Source organism: Cuculus canorus, chromosome 15, assembly GCF_017976375.1.
Source record: "Cuculus canorus isolate bCucCan1 chromosome 15, bCucCan1.pri, whole genome shotgun sequence".
Taxonomy (NCBI): Eukaryota; Metazoa; Chordata; class Aves; order Cuculiformes; family Cuculidae; genus Cuculus; species Cuculus canorus.
Window position 1 is genome coordinate 5,186,060 of NC_071415.1, and position 15,715 is coordinate 5,201,774.

A 15,715-nucleotide genomic window follows, 5' to 3' on the forward strand; every position below is an offset into this window, starting at 1 on the left:
TAGGTGATTTCTCTGCCTTGGGTCCTCTTATACTGTAGTGTAGCAGCGGAAGAGATGACATAAAGATAACAGATGAAATATTGCATGCTTTGCAGTATAGCAGCAAGCTTTACTCTAAAAAGTGGTTGGATCCTTCTAAGAAGGTAAAGAGAAGAAACCCTGATGTTTGCCAGGAATGGGGGAGAGGTCTGATTTTATAATTTTTTATGAAATATGAGCACTAAATATTCACGTTTACAATATTCACGTTTACTCTCCTCCACACCACGCAGGATTGATATATTGACAGTGTGTCCTTTAGTGGCTGGATGATACGACAAAGGTAGTAATACTGAGTAAGATTTGGACTGAAGGAGGGTGAGAAGCATGTGAATAGATAAACACAAGTGGAACGCACACACACACAGAACCTGAAACACCATGTAATTTTCACATGGTTGGATCATCTGTGTGTTATTTTGTATCGTTATTTATGAATTAATGCAGTTGTGCTTCCTTTATTAACCAAGTAGCCAATACATGCTAAATTGATAAAGACTATTTATTGAACAATTGGCCAGAAAATAAGCAAAGAATCATTTGTAGCCAACAGGAAAAAAAAAAATGAAAATGCAGTAAGCATTTCAGGGTATTTCCCCAATTATTTAAAGTTCTAATACAGATTTAATTGTCTAGCAAAGATGATATTGAATCTTTTTAGGAAATATTAGAGCTGTCCCTGTTAACCATGTCCTGTAGTGCTCTGTCCTTGATCATCTTTAACGGCACCCGGGTTGTTTATTAGCTTTCCGTTTTGGTAAAGTGTTAAGTTTTTTACTAGAACTCACTTTTCATTGAATTTCTGGGAAGTCTGTCTTTGGTTTGAGTTGCTCTTGTGCGTATTGCTGTTTCTTACCTCAAGTGATTTTTTGCAAGTTTGACGTGTTCCTATTGCCACATTTTTTCAGTTTTACAGTACAAATGTGTGAGGAAAAAAGGTTGTGCAAATGATTTCCTCCCTAAAGCAGAGCTGAAATATCAGCCTTCTGGTAGGTGGAGGGGAGAAGAGAAAAAAAAGAATTAAAAAAAACCTAACCGAAACAATAAAAGGAACCCTATTTCAGTGGGAAAATAAGATTTGAGTGGGAGATGAGATCAGAAGGAAGACAATGATTTGAGGGAGTCTTTGAGGCATTTCTGGAAGTTTCAAAACCAGTTGTCTTACCAGTATTATGAAAATTTATCATAATGCTTCATTTGCTCCTAAAGGCCACACGCTTCACCTCTTGCTATAAGATAAGCTCTATGCCAAATCTTTCCAGACTGGGACTTGAGTCCTTACAACATGTAGCTTGGTTCATAAAGCAATGATGTTTGCTTTTTTGTTTGAAAGGGAACTTGTTCTCTGCCAGCTTTTATGCCTCTCTAGCACTTTCCGAGTCCTCTGCATGCCAATAATTGTCTGGCAGCACTTCACAAAAAGCACAGTGGACACAGACTAGGATCAGAAAACAATCTAGGTAGTATATGCCAAGATATCATCAACTTGAACATGTTTTCTTAATCAGTTGGACTGAGATTAGCACGGGTAGGAAAAAAAAAACCTTAGAAGTACATCTAGATCCAAGATCTGGTCCTTATTTTCTTATTTGGAAGAGAAAGGTGGTTCTTTCATGCTGGTTTGTAATTGTGTGGGTACATTTTCTATATCGCATCTAATGCAATGCCATTAGTTGAAACAGCGGTGTGACTACCCGCGTGTTGCACCAGTTGCTTTAGTTGGCTGGGACTGAACTGCTGTGCGACAAAGCAATGAAACGTGCGGATTACCCATTCTCAGAGAGCACATACTTTGACTTGTTTCCATGCGGGGACTGGAAACATCAGTGTCATTTTAGGAGTCCGCTCGGGCAGCGTTTGGGCCCAGGGGCTGCTGTTCAGCTGTTGTTTAGCTCTCTGTAGTAGATACTGTTGAACTTCTCAGATTCCTGCCAGGGTGCTCAAGGTAAGTTATTTTCAATTATGGTTTGCAGTACCCAGTTAGGCAGCGGTAATAAGGATGAGAGTTTTGGGTGGAAGGGCAGGTAGAGCCGATTGCCACTAAAACCGTGTTCAAAGCACTCACAAATACATGTGGTTTTCAAATCTTCTCATGGCTCAGCTGAAAAACAGGATTATTTTTTTTTCATATGTATCTGCCCTGTGTACATTGGGTCAAGTCATTCTCAGTTCTTCTGTTAAAGACCTTCTATTTCACTTAAACAGTCACTGAGAAACACCTCTTCAGCGGTCTGCTGGTCTGGACTCTGCCTTGGATTCCAGTCCCTGTTCCACACCAGTCAGAGCAAAAACATGCCTCCTGAGCCCACTGCTTGCTTACCAGGAATGGGGGGACAGCAAAGTGTCCCTTCTCATTCCCATGAGGTGGTCTGGCTTGCTGTAGGTTCCTGGTTTCAAAAGAGATTTACAGCTGAAAATCCAAACTGGAGAAAAGCTCGTTGTGTTTCAGGTACTTTACAGCACTCCAGTCTGCTTGTCTGCATGGCTTAGGGCTTGCTTTAGTTTGTTTTCTGTTCGATTTGTTTCCCCGTGCATTGCCTGGGTAGCCTGCACGCCTGACCAATTTAATGATTCCATTGTTTAGCAAAATCCTGTAAGTCAGGAGTTCAGTACATAGGAAAACTGTTACATAAAACATAAGTGAATGCAAAAATAATCATTTAACGGACATTATGAAAGGATAGTAAACCAAACACTTCAGTCCAATGTACAACATCCAAATAAATATGACAACTAATTAAGGATTAGGTTCTGCATTTTGGATGACAGGCCTTGTAAAAATGAACAGTTAGGTTATGTTGGTGGAAAAAAAAAGCTGCATTTTGCAAATGTCAGGCAGACAGCTCAGTAAGCAGAAAAGCTCAGTTATCCAATTAAAATAAATGTGCAGTGTTCTCAATATAAAAAGCTAAAACATCCTTATGTTGAGGAGTTAAGATCCTGAAATATAAGTGGAGCAAAAAGTGTTCTCTATAAAGATTAATGTAATCTATCAAGATTAACATTTTGCATGCTGGCAAAGGCATATGTAATGTGTTTCAATTCCTGAAACTGGAAACATTAGACTAAAGTCAGTACCATTTTAAGTCCCAGGTAACCCCAAGTATTGGGTTGAATTCCTTATTTACAACCACGATGGGCTAATAAACTTGCCTTAATAGCTTCTATGGGAAATAGATACCTCTAGTAGGTGCTCTCCCGTTTCCCATCATCCTCTCTGATACTTCATGTGAAATGTAGTAATAAGTTGCATAAATGTAATTTAGGGAAAAGACTTCCACTGAAAGTAATTCCTGATTTACTCAGGAGTTTGATTCCTGTCCTAAGAAAGCTTGAGGAAGTTTTACGGACTTTGTTGTGTGCATGGGTGTCATAAGAGAGGCCACAAAATTTCAAGACCGCAAGTGGGGGACACAGTTAACCTCATTTTTTGTTGTTGCTTTGGAAGAGAAGGAGATTATTGCATAACAACGGAAAGTGAGTGGTGGGAAGGGATCACAATAAGAATTCAAGTAGAAACTGGGTGGCACTTCCATTGCAGGAAAGAAGAATCCATTGTCTCAATCTCCGTGGTAACTGCCAGCATCTTTGTTTTAAGCCAAGATTTAAACCTAGTGCAGGTCTCCAGAGCAAGAGTTTCTAAGGCTGGAAACCTATAACACAAATTTCCTAAAAGGATATTCAATTCAAGGCATTTGCAACAGAATTAGCATGAAACATACGGATTTTCTGGTGGTTTACAAAGCAGAAAGCAGAAAATTATTACTTGGAGGGAGGCTTTAGAGGCTTTACCGCGGTATTAAAATGGAATTCAAGTTTGTGAGATGCCTGATTTATATTTATAAAAAAAAATTCTGTCAAATGTTGAAATCAGAGTTGAGAATCTCAGCTCTGCAGTGCTTGAGAAAGCATGGGAGAACATGGCTATAACACTCCCACCTCTGTTTGATTTTGCCACCCACAAAACTGCCACCTTTTTTTGTGAAGTGAGCAGTTGCACTTGCAACTCTGAGTGCCTCTGCTATCCTCACCTTTATTCTTCTAGAAATTCTGTTTCAGATCTTCTTGGACACAGAACTTTTGATCTTCATTCAGAAGGGCAATGATCCAACGCCCTATTACTTGAGCCTGGGGAGACGGACGTCATTAATTTACAGATTCAGCTGCTAAGCAGTATAACAGGTTTCATCACAGACCTGAAAGATCTGGAGCGCTGTTGCTCTTCAGTTAAAAAGCAAACAAAGTTTTTTTCAGGAAAAAAAATAGCAAGCGAGAGCTGAAAAGCGGCTTTTATTGGCAGTTCTCGTGTACTGAGAACAGAGAGAGAAATATGCGTGTTGCTAAAGTGGTAAATTCCTCTGTAAAGATGAGAAATTTCTATGAGATGCTTCTAAGTTCTGATACGTGTCTTTTTATTTGTTTTAAACATGACCCACCGTTAGGCCATGCTGTAAAAATTTGACATGATACCCTGTCTTCAGCCAACTTTGTGCTCTGATATCTGTTTCCTATGATAAGACTCTCTGTAGCCCCGGGTATGGGGAGACGTAATTCCTGCCCTGAGATTAAGAGGAAGGCATGCATCACCACTGCATGCTGTGCCAGTCATCCACTCTGAATCCAGTCTGAATTCTCTTACCTCTGGAAAATGAGAAGTGGCAACATGAATATGATAAACAGAGCAACATGGCCTACTTTTTGATAATCTTCTTTTATAGCTTTATTCTCGGTGGCTTTGAGGGGAAGTCAACTGAGAATTCTTCTTGCCCAGTGCTGAAGTAATGGAAATAGATGTGAATTTGTGATCTCATCTAGTCGTCCATCTCTCTGTCATACAGTCAGCCTGATCCTGGCACTGCTAAGTAGAATTTTACACCTGTGAGGAGCCCATATAGGACTGGGGACAGGAAAATAGCATGTCATCACTGGAACACCCTAAGAAACAAATCCTCAATAAAATGAATTATTTTAAGACAACTAGGGATTTGTGAGGATGAAAATCAACTGTCTTACTCATATAGAAGGTCAGGAGGAATTAAGTATCATCAGGTACTATGGCCAGCATGGATCTGCCCAAATCCAGTGGGAAAGCGTCAGAACATTTTTATCACACAGAAAGCTACAAATAGGATTACTTGAAACTCCCAAATGCCAGTTGCCCTATTTTAATGTGAATCTTCTGGTGTTTTCAAGCTGTTTTCTACAAAGCACGCTCAGGGTTTTAAGAAACTGAAGTCGCCTAAAGAGGTACAGTCCAACTTTGGCAAATATATTTGCCTACATTTGCCTAAGACCCTTCTAAGTTCTTTATTTTAACCATGAGATTTCTGTACTTTTCCCACAAATTCAAATGCTCTTTCTTCTCCCATCTAATTTCATTCCTAAACTTCATTTTGTTCTAATTAAAAGACACAATGGGGGACAGGTTTTTGGTTTTTTTTTTCTTTTTGCAATTTAGATGAAAAAGAAATTAAGACCTTAACTTGCTAATTACCAGATCTTTTGCTAACACTTGTATTTTATGATTTGGTAGAGTACCAGAATATTTATACATAAATGTATTTTGTTCACTTATCTGTGATGATTTACAAATCTGTGTATACTTTCTAGGGCAACAGCCACTCTCTGAGTTAGTGGAAGCAGCAGTCAATAAACGGATTTTGCTTGAAATTTTCTAGACCTTACACATTGCAGCTTTTTATTGTTTTATGAGAAGCAACCACTGCATGGCATACAATAATGACTATACTTTAAATAATGCAAACAGAAATAATGCAGAGAGGGCACAACTGCTTATTTTTTCAACTAGTTTTAGCAATTTACTACTTTTTTGCTCTCTTATGCACTAATAAAACTCTAAAGTTAAGACTTATTGTAGCTTTTTCCATTACTATCTCCTGCCTGCTTATCAGTGTTGTAAAAGAATGCTGGCATACTAAGTTTGCTGATTTTATTGCAAAGCTAACTTTCCTTCGCTCATCCTCTTCAGTGGACGAGAAGCTGCGCTACAAAAGGTAGATGATGTACTTTGCAGTTAGCAGAGTAATCTGGATTACTTTCTTCCCACTCATTGCCAGAATTGCATTCAAAGATATTTTATATATATATATATATATAAAAGAAAAGATAGCGAGGGAAAAAGGGAAAAGTTGTTGGTAGTTATCCAGGTACATGGAGGGAACTTAACAATGAGGTAAAGGAAGTCTGGCTGCTGAGTGAGCAGATCCTAGGAATTTTACATAACTTTAAGGCTGCTGAAAGGAAAAGTCGTAAGGTCTCTGGTGCTTGTGATCATTCTTCAGGAAAAAACAGACAGCATTAAAAGAGAAACTTTTCAATTAGCTTTTTAACAAGTACAAGCATACAACAACAGCAGTAGTGTATTTTAATCAGAGAAGGGACAATGGCTTAAATCTTCTTTCTTTCTGTGCTCAGCCAGAGCACATAAGCACCTAAGGTGACCTGTTTTCCGCACATTCAGGAATGGATTTCTAAAAGCAAATTGATATATTTTTCAAAATTGGAAGTAAATTCTTTTTAGTAGGGAGATAGAATTTCAGAATTTTAGAATAACTCGAGCAAAAGGCTGGTTGGGGGCAGCTGTGTGTATTTTTCATGTGTCACAGCCTATCTTTATTTTGATCCTTGTCCATCATATTGACCTAAGGAGTCACATTACTAACGCTGTGTAGTTTCATTGTTATAAAAATGAGGTTTGAAGTCACGAAAGGTCTTTACTTTTTGGTTGAAAACTCCACTAAAGCCAGAGAATCCACAGCTGTCCTCCTCTTCTCCCCACCTGAGGGAAGTCTGAGCTCTTACAGCAAATGGCCTTTAGGATGCTGCGCCAATTAAACCCACCCCAGAATTGCTGCAGCCTCCCCTGGGTTGGACTGAGGACATGGAAAAGGGCTGCAATGAAGTCTCTGGCTGATGAATCAGGAGAATGGTAATGTAATAAAGAGCTAACACAGTTTAATAATAAATACATAAGGTGAAACGCAGATGCAACCCTCTCTGGATTATTAAGACACCACCACATGTTGCCTGAGAAAGGAACTGATGTGGGTAAGCGACAGCGCGTTGCATAGCGAGGCAATACGCGGGCACAGGCTGCGTTCCTGGAGGGGTTTCAGAACAGTCCCGTACCTTTGTGTTGTCTGGACGTAAGGCCACAATCACAGCTGCTGAATGACGGAGGAGAGCCATGGCAAGGTTTGGCCAGCTGTCCTAGTAAAGTAGTAAGGCTTAGTCCAGTCCGATGGGATTGGAGCTATTCCTCTCCTATCAGTGGTGCCAATCTTCCATTAAGCCTCCTGTGTGCTGGGGGGAATGGGGGGGACCCACTCCCTTCTCACATATTTTCCTCACAGGAATTCTCCTTCAGCCTTCAAAGATAAATTTGGCCTTCAAGAAAATGCGAAATTGAGGCTTTTCTCTAAGTTGCATTCCTCCAGATACACAGGAGAAATTAGTGAATTCTGTTCCTTTCCTTCTTATGCTTTCCTGAACATAAAAAAAAAATTGTTTTTTTAATAATAACCCAACCTAGGTAAGTTATTTAAGTTACTATTTGTTGAAAACTGCATTTTCCTAGAATCTCATCTGTGAAAGCAAAGCAGTCCTGTGAATCTGTTGATAATGTGGAGAAAAAGGAGAAATACTTAGGTGGGAGAAGGAAACCGATAGACTCGTCAGGAAGTTCAAAGGCTTAGCTCTTCAAGTCACTTTTAATTATTTCTCCCCAAGTAGTAAAATCACCAGTAGCTTGTAACGTGCCCATAGGACACTCCTTCATTTCCTAACAATAAAAGCAGCATGTACTAAAATGTAATAGAAAGCAATATGGAATACTTTTTACTGCTAATGAGGTGTTCAGTGCCATGCTCTCATTTACGACTGGTCACCCACCTTTCAGGAAGTTTCACTTAAAACTGAAAAAGCCTCAGGATGGGCCATCCAGTGGTTTGGGAAATTTCCTTATGCTGGGATCTGCAAAATCTCTGGTTCTTCCCCTTTTATGTGAGGTTGCTTGTAACTCAAATGGCTTTAATGAAAGTATTACTGAAGTTTTAAAGATTACTTCTGAAAGACAGCAACTGCGAGTGCTCTCTTTTCAGTAGTAATTGCATTCCTACAGTGCAGCTTATGAAGGTTTGCTGAGACCTTATTTTTGTAATTGATTCAGGAGAAGCAGTTTGCTTAAATAACTCAAGTCAGTGGGGTTTTTGTTGTTTTTCCTTTTAAAGACTCTTTTTACAATTCCTAATACTAAACCGGAGGAGATGGAGAAGATCAAACATCAAGATTTTAAAAGCATAACATGAGTCTGGAGCTGGGGAAAAAAAAAAACAACCATACAAATAAAAGACCAAAGAAAATCTGCAAAGATTCATGCTCTTTCAGTATATTAACCTGACTGTAAAAGGGAAGAGTCGCTTTGGGCTCCTTTTTAACTAGCTACAATAGGTACCTTTCAAGTGAGACTGGGAAAAAGGGATGGACATGCAGAGGAGCAGCCCCCAGCAGGCTTGCGGAGCCATTCTTCCCAGAGATGCCTTAACCAGTGCTGAAGATCATAATGCAGAGCAATTTTACGTGGTAATGGGGATTTCTCCATAGCCACTTCCTCTTCCAAAGGAAAGTTCGTATGTTGTGAAAAGCACAAAGGCACTCGCATTCCACTTTTCCTGTAGCCAAGCCATGTGGCAAACCTAGTCAGTCAGGTTTTAAAGCCTTTGTTCTTAGCCCCTGACTGATATATAGCACCGTGACAAGCATAAGTTTTCTCCTTATTCAGCATGAAATTAACTTGACATGTTCAAAGAAGCAAAGCTATCAAGCTAGGATCATAATCAGCGTTAGCTTCTTCGGGGGAATCTTCACAGTCAAACACTAAAATGTAATCTGTACATGCAACGACTCCCACGAGCACCTCTGGCACTGCGGCGGTCGTTCCACACATGCTCAAGAGCAGACATGCTCTGGCTGCCCTTGCAAAGGGGCAAAACAAGGAACGAATATTCCTTGTGCCCTCCCCCTGCCTTCCCACAGTAGCCCCAAAGTTGTCACACAACCCAGCCCAAATGCATTGTTTTAAATATGCTTGCAGTGAGTAAATGCATCCATAGCCATTTGGATCTGGTATTTTAAAAGTTTAAGTGCCTTTTGGGAAGCTTTTAGGCTGCAACGCTGCTGTTAAAACACTGGAATATTAGTAAATCTTGCAAATGACACAAGTTCTAATGTTCCTCAGTTCCGTGGTGCTGCGTGCTGTGCTAATGACCCGGCGACTGGATTTTCTGCTTTTGAAAGCAGAGCTATATGCTGTAAAACTTTCATCTAAGTTGAGCTGCCTCTCTCTAATGAATTTTTTATTTGTTTACTCGTTGTTTCACTAGAATTTAGAAGTAGCAATTAAAAAAAAAAACAACCAAGCAAACCCTCGCTCCCTAACAAAGAACTTGCCTTAATTCAAAGTCTAATAGGCAAAACGTCATGCTCTGTCCAGTAAAGTAAAAAGAAATAATGAAAGATGCATAAATATGCTTAGTATTTTACATGCAAAGAAATGCATAATTCATGTGCTGATGGTGTACGTTCGCAGCAGCCTCCACAGCTACATTTGCCGTGCAGCTGTGCCTCCGCGTGAGTACAGCACGCTGTCACTTGGACAGAAATTCCTGATCCCTTTTAAACGCAGGACCAGCTTACTCTCCATTTACAATGGAGTTTGCTTAATCCGGAGTGCAGGACCTCTTGCTCTTGGCCTGTGCCAGGCCCGGGTGGCTGAGTTGGCACATTCTGCATCTCCACAGTGGTTTGAAGCACACCCTGAGCCACTATTCTTCCCCTCCGTGCCCAGTTAACCATCAGGAATCCACTGACCTTCACTAAAGAGGCCAGGAGTGGAAAAGAAGGAGAAGTAGACATTGAGAGGAGGAGAGCCCTTGGATGAAACACAGAGCGAGCCAAGGCGACTGTGCAGGTAGTGCCTGGAGGTGTGGGTGTCTTCTCTTGGGAAAGGAGGGGTAACGTGGGAGCTGCATTCCACACGGCAGCTGACAGAGTGGGAGAGCCCTACTTTGCCTTCAGCTGGGAAGAGCTGTGTGAGCTTTGCGATGCCCTGTGCCACTCAGCTCGCGGCTGGCATGAGCACAGCAAGGAGCCTGAGCTGGATGGAGCACACTGAAGAAATGATCCTTCTCCGCTGGCTAGAGAGACGGGACACAACATATGTATCCTTGCATGCAAAGCAGAAAAGGAGAGAGGAAACATTAATGATTTATGGGGAAAGAGCAGAGAAACTCCAGCACACTCGCTCACCCCATAGAAAGAGTGAGTTTTTCTCATCTCCATCCTTTCCGTGCCAGAGGTTTACAGCTCAGCCGCAACGCGATGGTGCTGGTGTTTGTAGGGAGTGGGATGCTGCAATGCAAAATGAGCCGTGGGAAAAGAGGGCTGGAAGGGGTAGGAGCTTTGCAGAGGTGTGGACCAGCACCCCAAGGCATCTTCCTACGATGCTCAGCCAGCCTCAAAGTAGCACAGAAACATTCTCCTCCCCATTTCATTTCATTTCATGTTTTTTAAGCTACTCTTAGCTCCTAAACTTCATATTAAAGCTCCGAAAGCAGGCAGAATAGTGTGTTTTGAGAGCTGTAGGTTTTTATTATGGTAAAATCATAACATCTAAATCCAATTCAGTTCTTGCTATAAATAAATATAATGAAGAATTTAATGATATTTCCACTAAAATTAGTTAGAAGGCAAACTTTAAAAAATGACACAGATCATTAACTGGGAATATTTCTCAGAAGAGATTTGTTATATTAAAAAGGCACTGAAATTACTAGCGTTAATCAACTGTATTGTATTAAAAACTCTGTATAGATTAATTAAGTACTTTAAATACGAAGAAATTTTAAAAATGGGGGTGCAGGGGAATCACAGGCTTGAATCTGGGTCTCCTGCCATGCTGCTTTCTCTGCACTTCTTAAGCACCTAATTTAGAAAGATTTCTGATTAAATAATTCTTCCTGGCTGGTCCAAGCTGTTTTTAATATCCCAACTCATAAGTAACAGAATTCCTGGCTATGAGAGTGGTATCACTTCTAATTCGCTTTCCTCAAATGCAGATGATGGGCTCTTCTCCCCACCCTGGGCTAAGTCTCATCAGGAAGGGCCAAAGAGATTTAGCAAAATACATGTTATAGAGTTTCTGTGATATTTAGCCGTTATTCTTTGCCTATAGGTATTTCTAGGTGGTTTCCCACCTAACCAAACCTGGGTTTGTTTAACCATCAATTTCAGACAAGAAGCTTTCAGATCAGTACACATAAAATTGGTATTTGCCAATGAGGGCAATTTAGCATCTACACTGCTGACTCCCTCGGGTGCAGGTCATTTAAAACAACCTCAGTTAAAAATACCAGTATTTCTTTAAGCAATGCTCTCAAATACATAGGCTACTGTTTATCTTCTTGTTGGAGATATGGACCATCTCCTCTCTCATCTGGGCTGAGACTGCCTCGCACAATGTTAGAAAGCAAAGCTATTCAGCTGATGGAAAAGCAGCAGGATTAGGTCTGCAGTAACCTCGTTGATACAGCCAGCAGCTCCAGGAGCACTTGTTCCTTCCTTGTACCAACCTACCTCACCAGCATATACGTTATATAAAAAATTAGACTATTCACTGTTAATTCTTGCAGAAAAAAGCACTGTGCTATTATGACACAGGAAAAACAAACTGGTATTTGCCTTCTTGAACGTTGCTACATTTTCCCAAGCTTTTGCCAAATCCATTTATTTGCACCAGTGATATTTCAAGAACCAGAAAAGAATAACAGAGATGCTCCCTTTATCTGCAGAGCTTACACTAAAAAGAAGTATCTGCGAGAAAGATGAACAAAGCCGCCCTCTACTTATCTCCAAGATAAAAGGTACAAAGGCCTAAAATGAAATTTATACATGAAGACACTTTAAACCAGTCTTCTTCCCATCCTGCACGTGGCCCAGCGTGCTGAACATGGTGAGCTCTTGCTAACAGAAATTGTAGCTCTTAGGCATTTGCAGAAGACCCACCCGTGTGCTGTCCCCAAACCCATATGCACTACAAAAGAAATTAGTCCAGTAACTGCTATTGAAAAGGCAGACAAGAAGTAGAACATTTCACTGGTTTAAATTAAACATTCGAACTTGAAAGCTGGGAGACTTCGATACTTTTTAAAAACAGGCTTAGCATTAAAAAAATAATAATAAAAAAAATCATTCTTTGCAGTTTGTCGGGTTCAGTAGTAGGTATTATCATACATTCTTCTCCACTTTCTTATTTCAATTGTGTGGTGCTTTAAATGATACTGGGTAATACAGCAGACTGTGTACCAGAAACAGGTCAGCAGCTTATTTTCTGCAGCTGCTTTATAGAGAAGTGTATTCCTTAAAACTCAAAAGCTCTTCAACCAAGTCCGCAGAACTCCAGGAGCTGTTGTATATATAAAAGTTTTGTTATAGTGCATCTCACATTCTGGGCACTCTCTTTACTTATGTGATAAAAATACTGACAGATATTCATGCAAAATGCAAGAACTGAAAATGTTTGTAACCACAAACTATCACTCAGACAGAATGAGCTGCCTTCATTTATTTATTTTATTTTACTTCATGGAGACAGTAAATCAGAGAATGCCTTCACCTGTGGAGTTCAGCCTAATGGATACACTTCTAATTATGTTAATTGAAACATCTGGACACTGTCTTACCCTGGAATGCAAATTTCTCTCAATTATTTTAAAAGAGCAAAATAGGCATTTTTCAAGCAGTCTTGAACCTTCTTTTTTTCCTGATGTTTGGTTTGACTTCTTCCTGCCTTAGCAGTGGCCACCTTGTTATTGGCCAGCCAGTAAGATAAAAACCTGAACGTGGCTAGGCTTGGTTTGCAACTCCCAGGTGCTTCTCGTGGTGGATCTCCTAACAAGGCAAAGCTGCTCGCAAGGAGCCGGGCATTAAGGAGAGGCTTTGCAGTGCAGCAGAGTTTATCCTCCTGTGAGGATGGTGGCTGTAAGGTCATCTCTTAGGCGTGAGGAAACACGGGAATCAGAATGTGGTTTTTGGCAGAAGTTTGTTTTGCTCTGAAGAGATTTGTACATCAAGAAAAAAAAAGGTATGGGTGAGTATTACTTAATGCAAACAAGCCTGTATTTGTTTTACTTTTCAACTTCTGTAGAGGCAGGTGAAAAAAATCTCTTAGAGTTGGCCCTGAATAGGGAGGAGGTAGAGAATTTGGGAGATGAAGGAGTGCGGCTGAGCCTGGGAAGAAAGGGGGTTGGGGGGGAGGGGTGTTTTAGTTTTTGTTTTTGTTTCACACCATCTAATTCTATCTTAATTGGCAATAAGTTAAATTAATCCCTGCCCCCCCAGTGGTGTCTGCTTTAGCTGGGATATGTAACTGGTAAGTGATTTCACTTCCTCTCAACTCATGAGGGTTGTTTTGAATTTCCATCCCTGTGGTCGAGTCGAGGAGGGGGAGCGAGAGAGCAGCTGGATGAGTGCTTGGCAGGGAGCACTGTGGTGGCGGTACAGGAGTGTTTTGAGGAGAGAGTATATCATGAATTATAACAGACACGTGGAGAAAGAGAGAAAAGGGTTGTAAGGCAGGGAACACAATGGTTATGGGCTAAGGAAGATTAACTTAGTCAAGAGGTGAAAAACACGTTTGGCTGAGGAGGCTACGATACTTGAGGACTGCTGGTTTTTAAGCTATTTGGTCAACTAATACTAGTGGCACTTAAGGTCTATATAAATGAAAAGATAAATGCAAATACTGTGTGTGAATCCCAAAGAATACTTGGAAAAAAGATGCGTGAGTACACAGCTATACCCTTAGGCCTTAGAACCAAGTGGTCTCTATAGATGGTTATCTGACAGCAGAACACAGTGCTGCAGTCCAGCCCCCAAGAGCAGAGAGGAGGAGCACAGGGAGAACTCCTACCCAAGATTTAAGTCAGATTTGGTGGGTATGTGGTATCGCTGCCTCACGCACCTCAGCTGTGCAGTGTGCCCAGTCACAAGCACCTGTCAAAGGACTCCTGGTTAGATCAGCTTCAGGAAAAAAAAAAGAGGGGTTTTCTTCTTTGCTCAAATCCTTTCCTATGAGCACAGCAGAGCTGCCATGTTAGGCAGGCAACCATTCTCCCTCTTAATATCTACTTCTTGCAATATGTGTGTTACTAAAATAATGCTATACAAAATTAGCTCTAGTGAGTAAATAACTCGTACTCCGCTCATTTGTGATGCAGGCTCATTTAGCAGAAGTGAACAAGCATTATTGCAACAAACCTGCTCTGACTGTAGGGAGTGTCAGCTGAAGATACATCACTTCATTGTTACTTGATTAGAAACTTAAAGTAATGGTTTGAGTCAAGAACCCACCCAAACTAGAAAGAGAACACTTAATTGGCTTTTTCTGCTTTCACTGGGATGTGCCAACTAAGCAGGCTCTACTTAACTGAAGTTGTTTGAGGGCAGCAGGGTCAAAACCAAGAAAGCTATGAACTCGGAGGGAGAAGGGGGCATTAAGGAAGATGAGCTGTGTCTCTGCATTAGGAGAAAAATTCCTAATTTGTGAAGTAAACTCTTGTAGTCAGCAACAGAAGTACAAGCTTGCCGAGCAAATAGCCCTAGAGAAGTTACTGCACTAACTTAGCAGAAAGAGGAATACGTGTGTGCACAACTATACCCTCCACCCCACCAGATGAAAAGGTTTGAAAAGTCCCTCCAAACTGCTGGACTGCTTGGTCTGTTTGTATTTATGTGACTCTTAATCTTTCTTCCAATTTTGTGGTAGTAGCAGGGGTTTATCCTGTAATGTTTGTGTCTTTTAGGTGACACAAGGTCACCAGCATTACTAAAGGTAATGCTAACAGCAGAAGTTAAAGAAATGTCTGTATCATGATAAGGAAGTGATTTCCTTCAGAAACATTTGACTAGAAGCTGACTGATGTGGCCATCACCGTACTCTAGGAAGAGCTCATTGTTCCCCTTGCTGGTGCTCCCTAATCCTGGCTTCTCTTTCTTTGATGATCGTGTTTATACACAGGAAGTGTGAATGGGAAAGAGGATGCAATCACAGAAACATACGCTTTCCATGTGAACCATCACAGCACGAGTGCCTTGTATTCAGATAGAACTACCAATGCAGCAGGAAAATAGCCCTCTAAGTTTCTGTGCCTCAATGATGATTCAGGAAGAGACAATTGGCTTGTCAGGCAGTGTGTCTTCACAGTTCTTCATACTGTGTTTAGAATAAAAAAATAGGCAAGCTCTGAGTTGCTGTGACTCTTCAATTGTCTGAAGTGATGCAAAGAGCCAATGTTTCTTAGTAAGGTTTTGTGGTTTCATTGCATGTGTTTCATTTGAAGGTAAAGAGTATTTGCACAGACCCTAAAATACGGTGGAGAAGAGCTGTACAGAATTTATGCTGCCCCTGGGGTTAAGAGGGTTTGCATCTGAGGGTTTATGTCCGCTTTTTTTTTTTCCCAGAAATGTTTGTAGGGTGAATTTTAAGTACTTTATCAAGTGCAGGACTTGTAAATATACAGAATCTGGGTCAGGGCCATTGGGCGGTTAAGACAGTTTTAAGCCTGCAGATTTAATTCCAAGATGTATTGGCTGAACATGC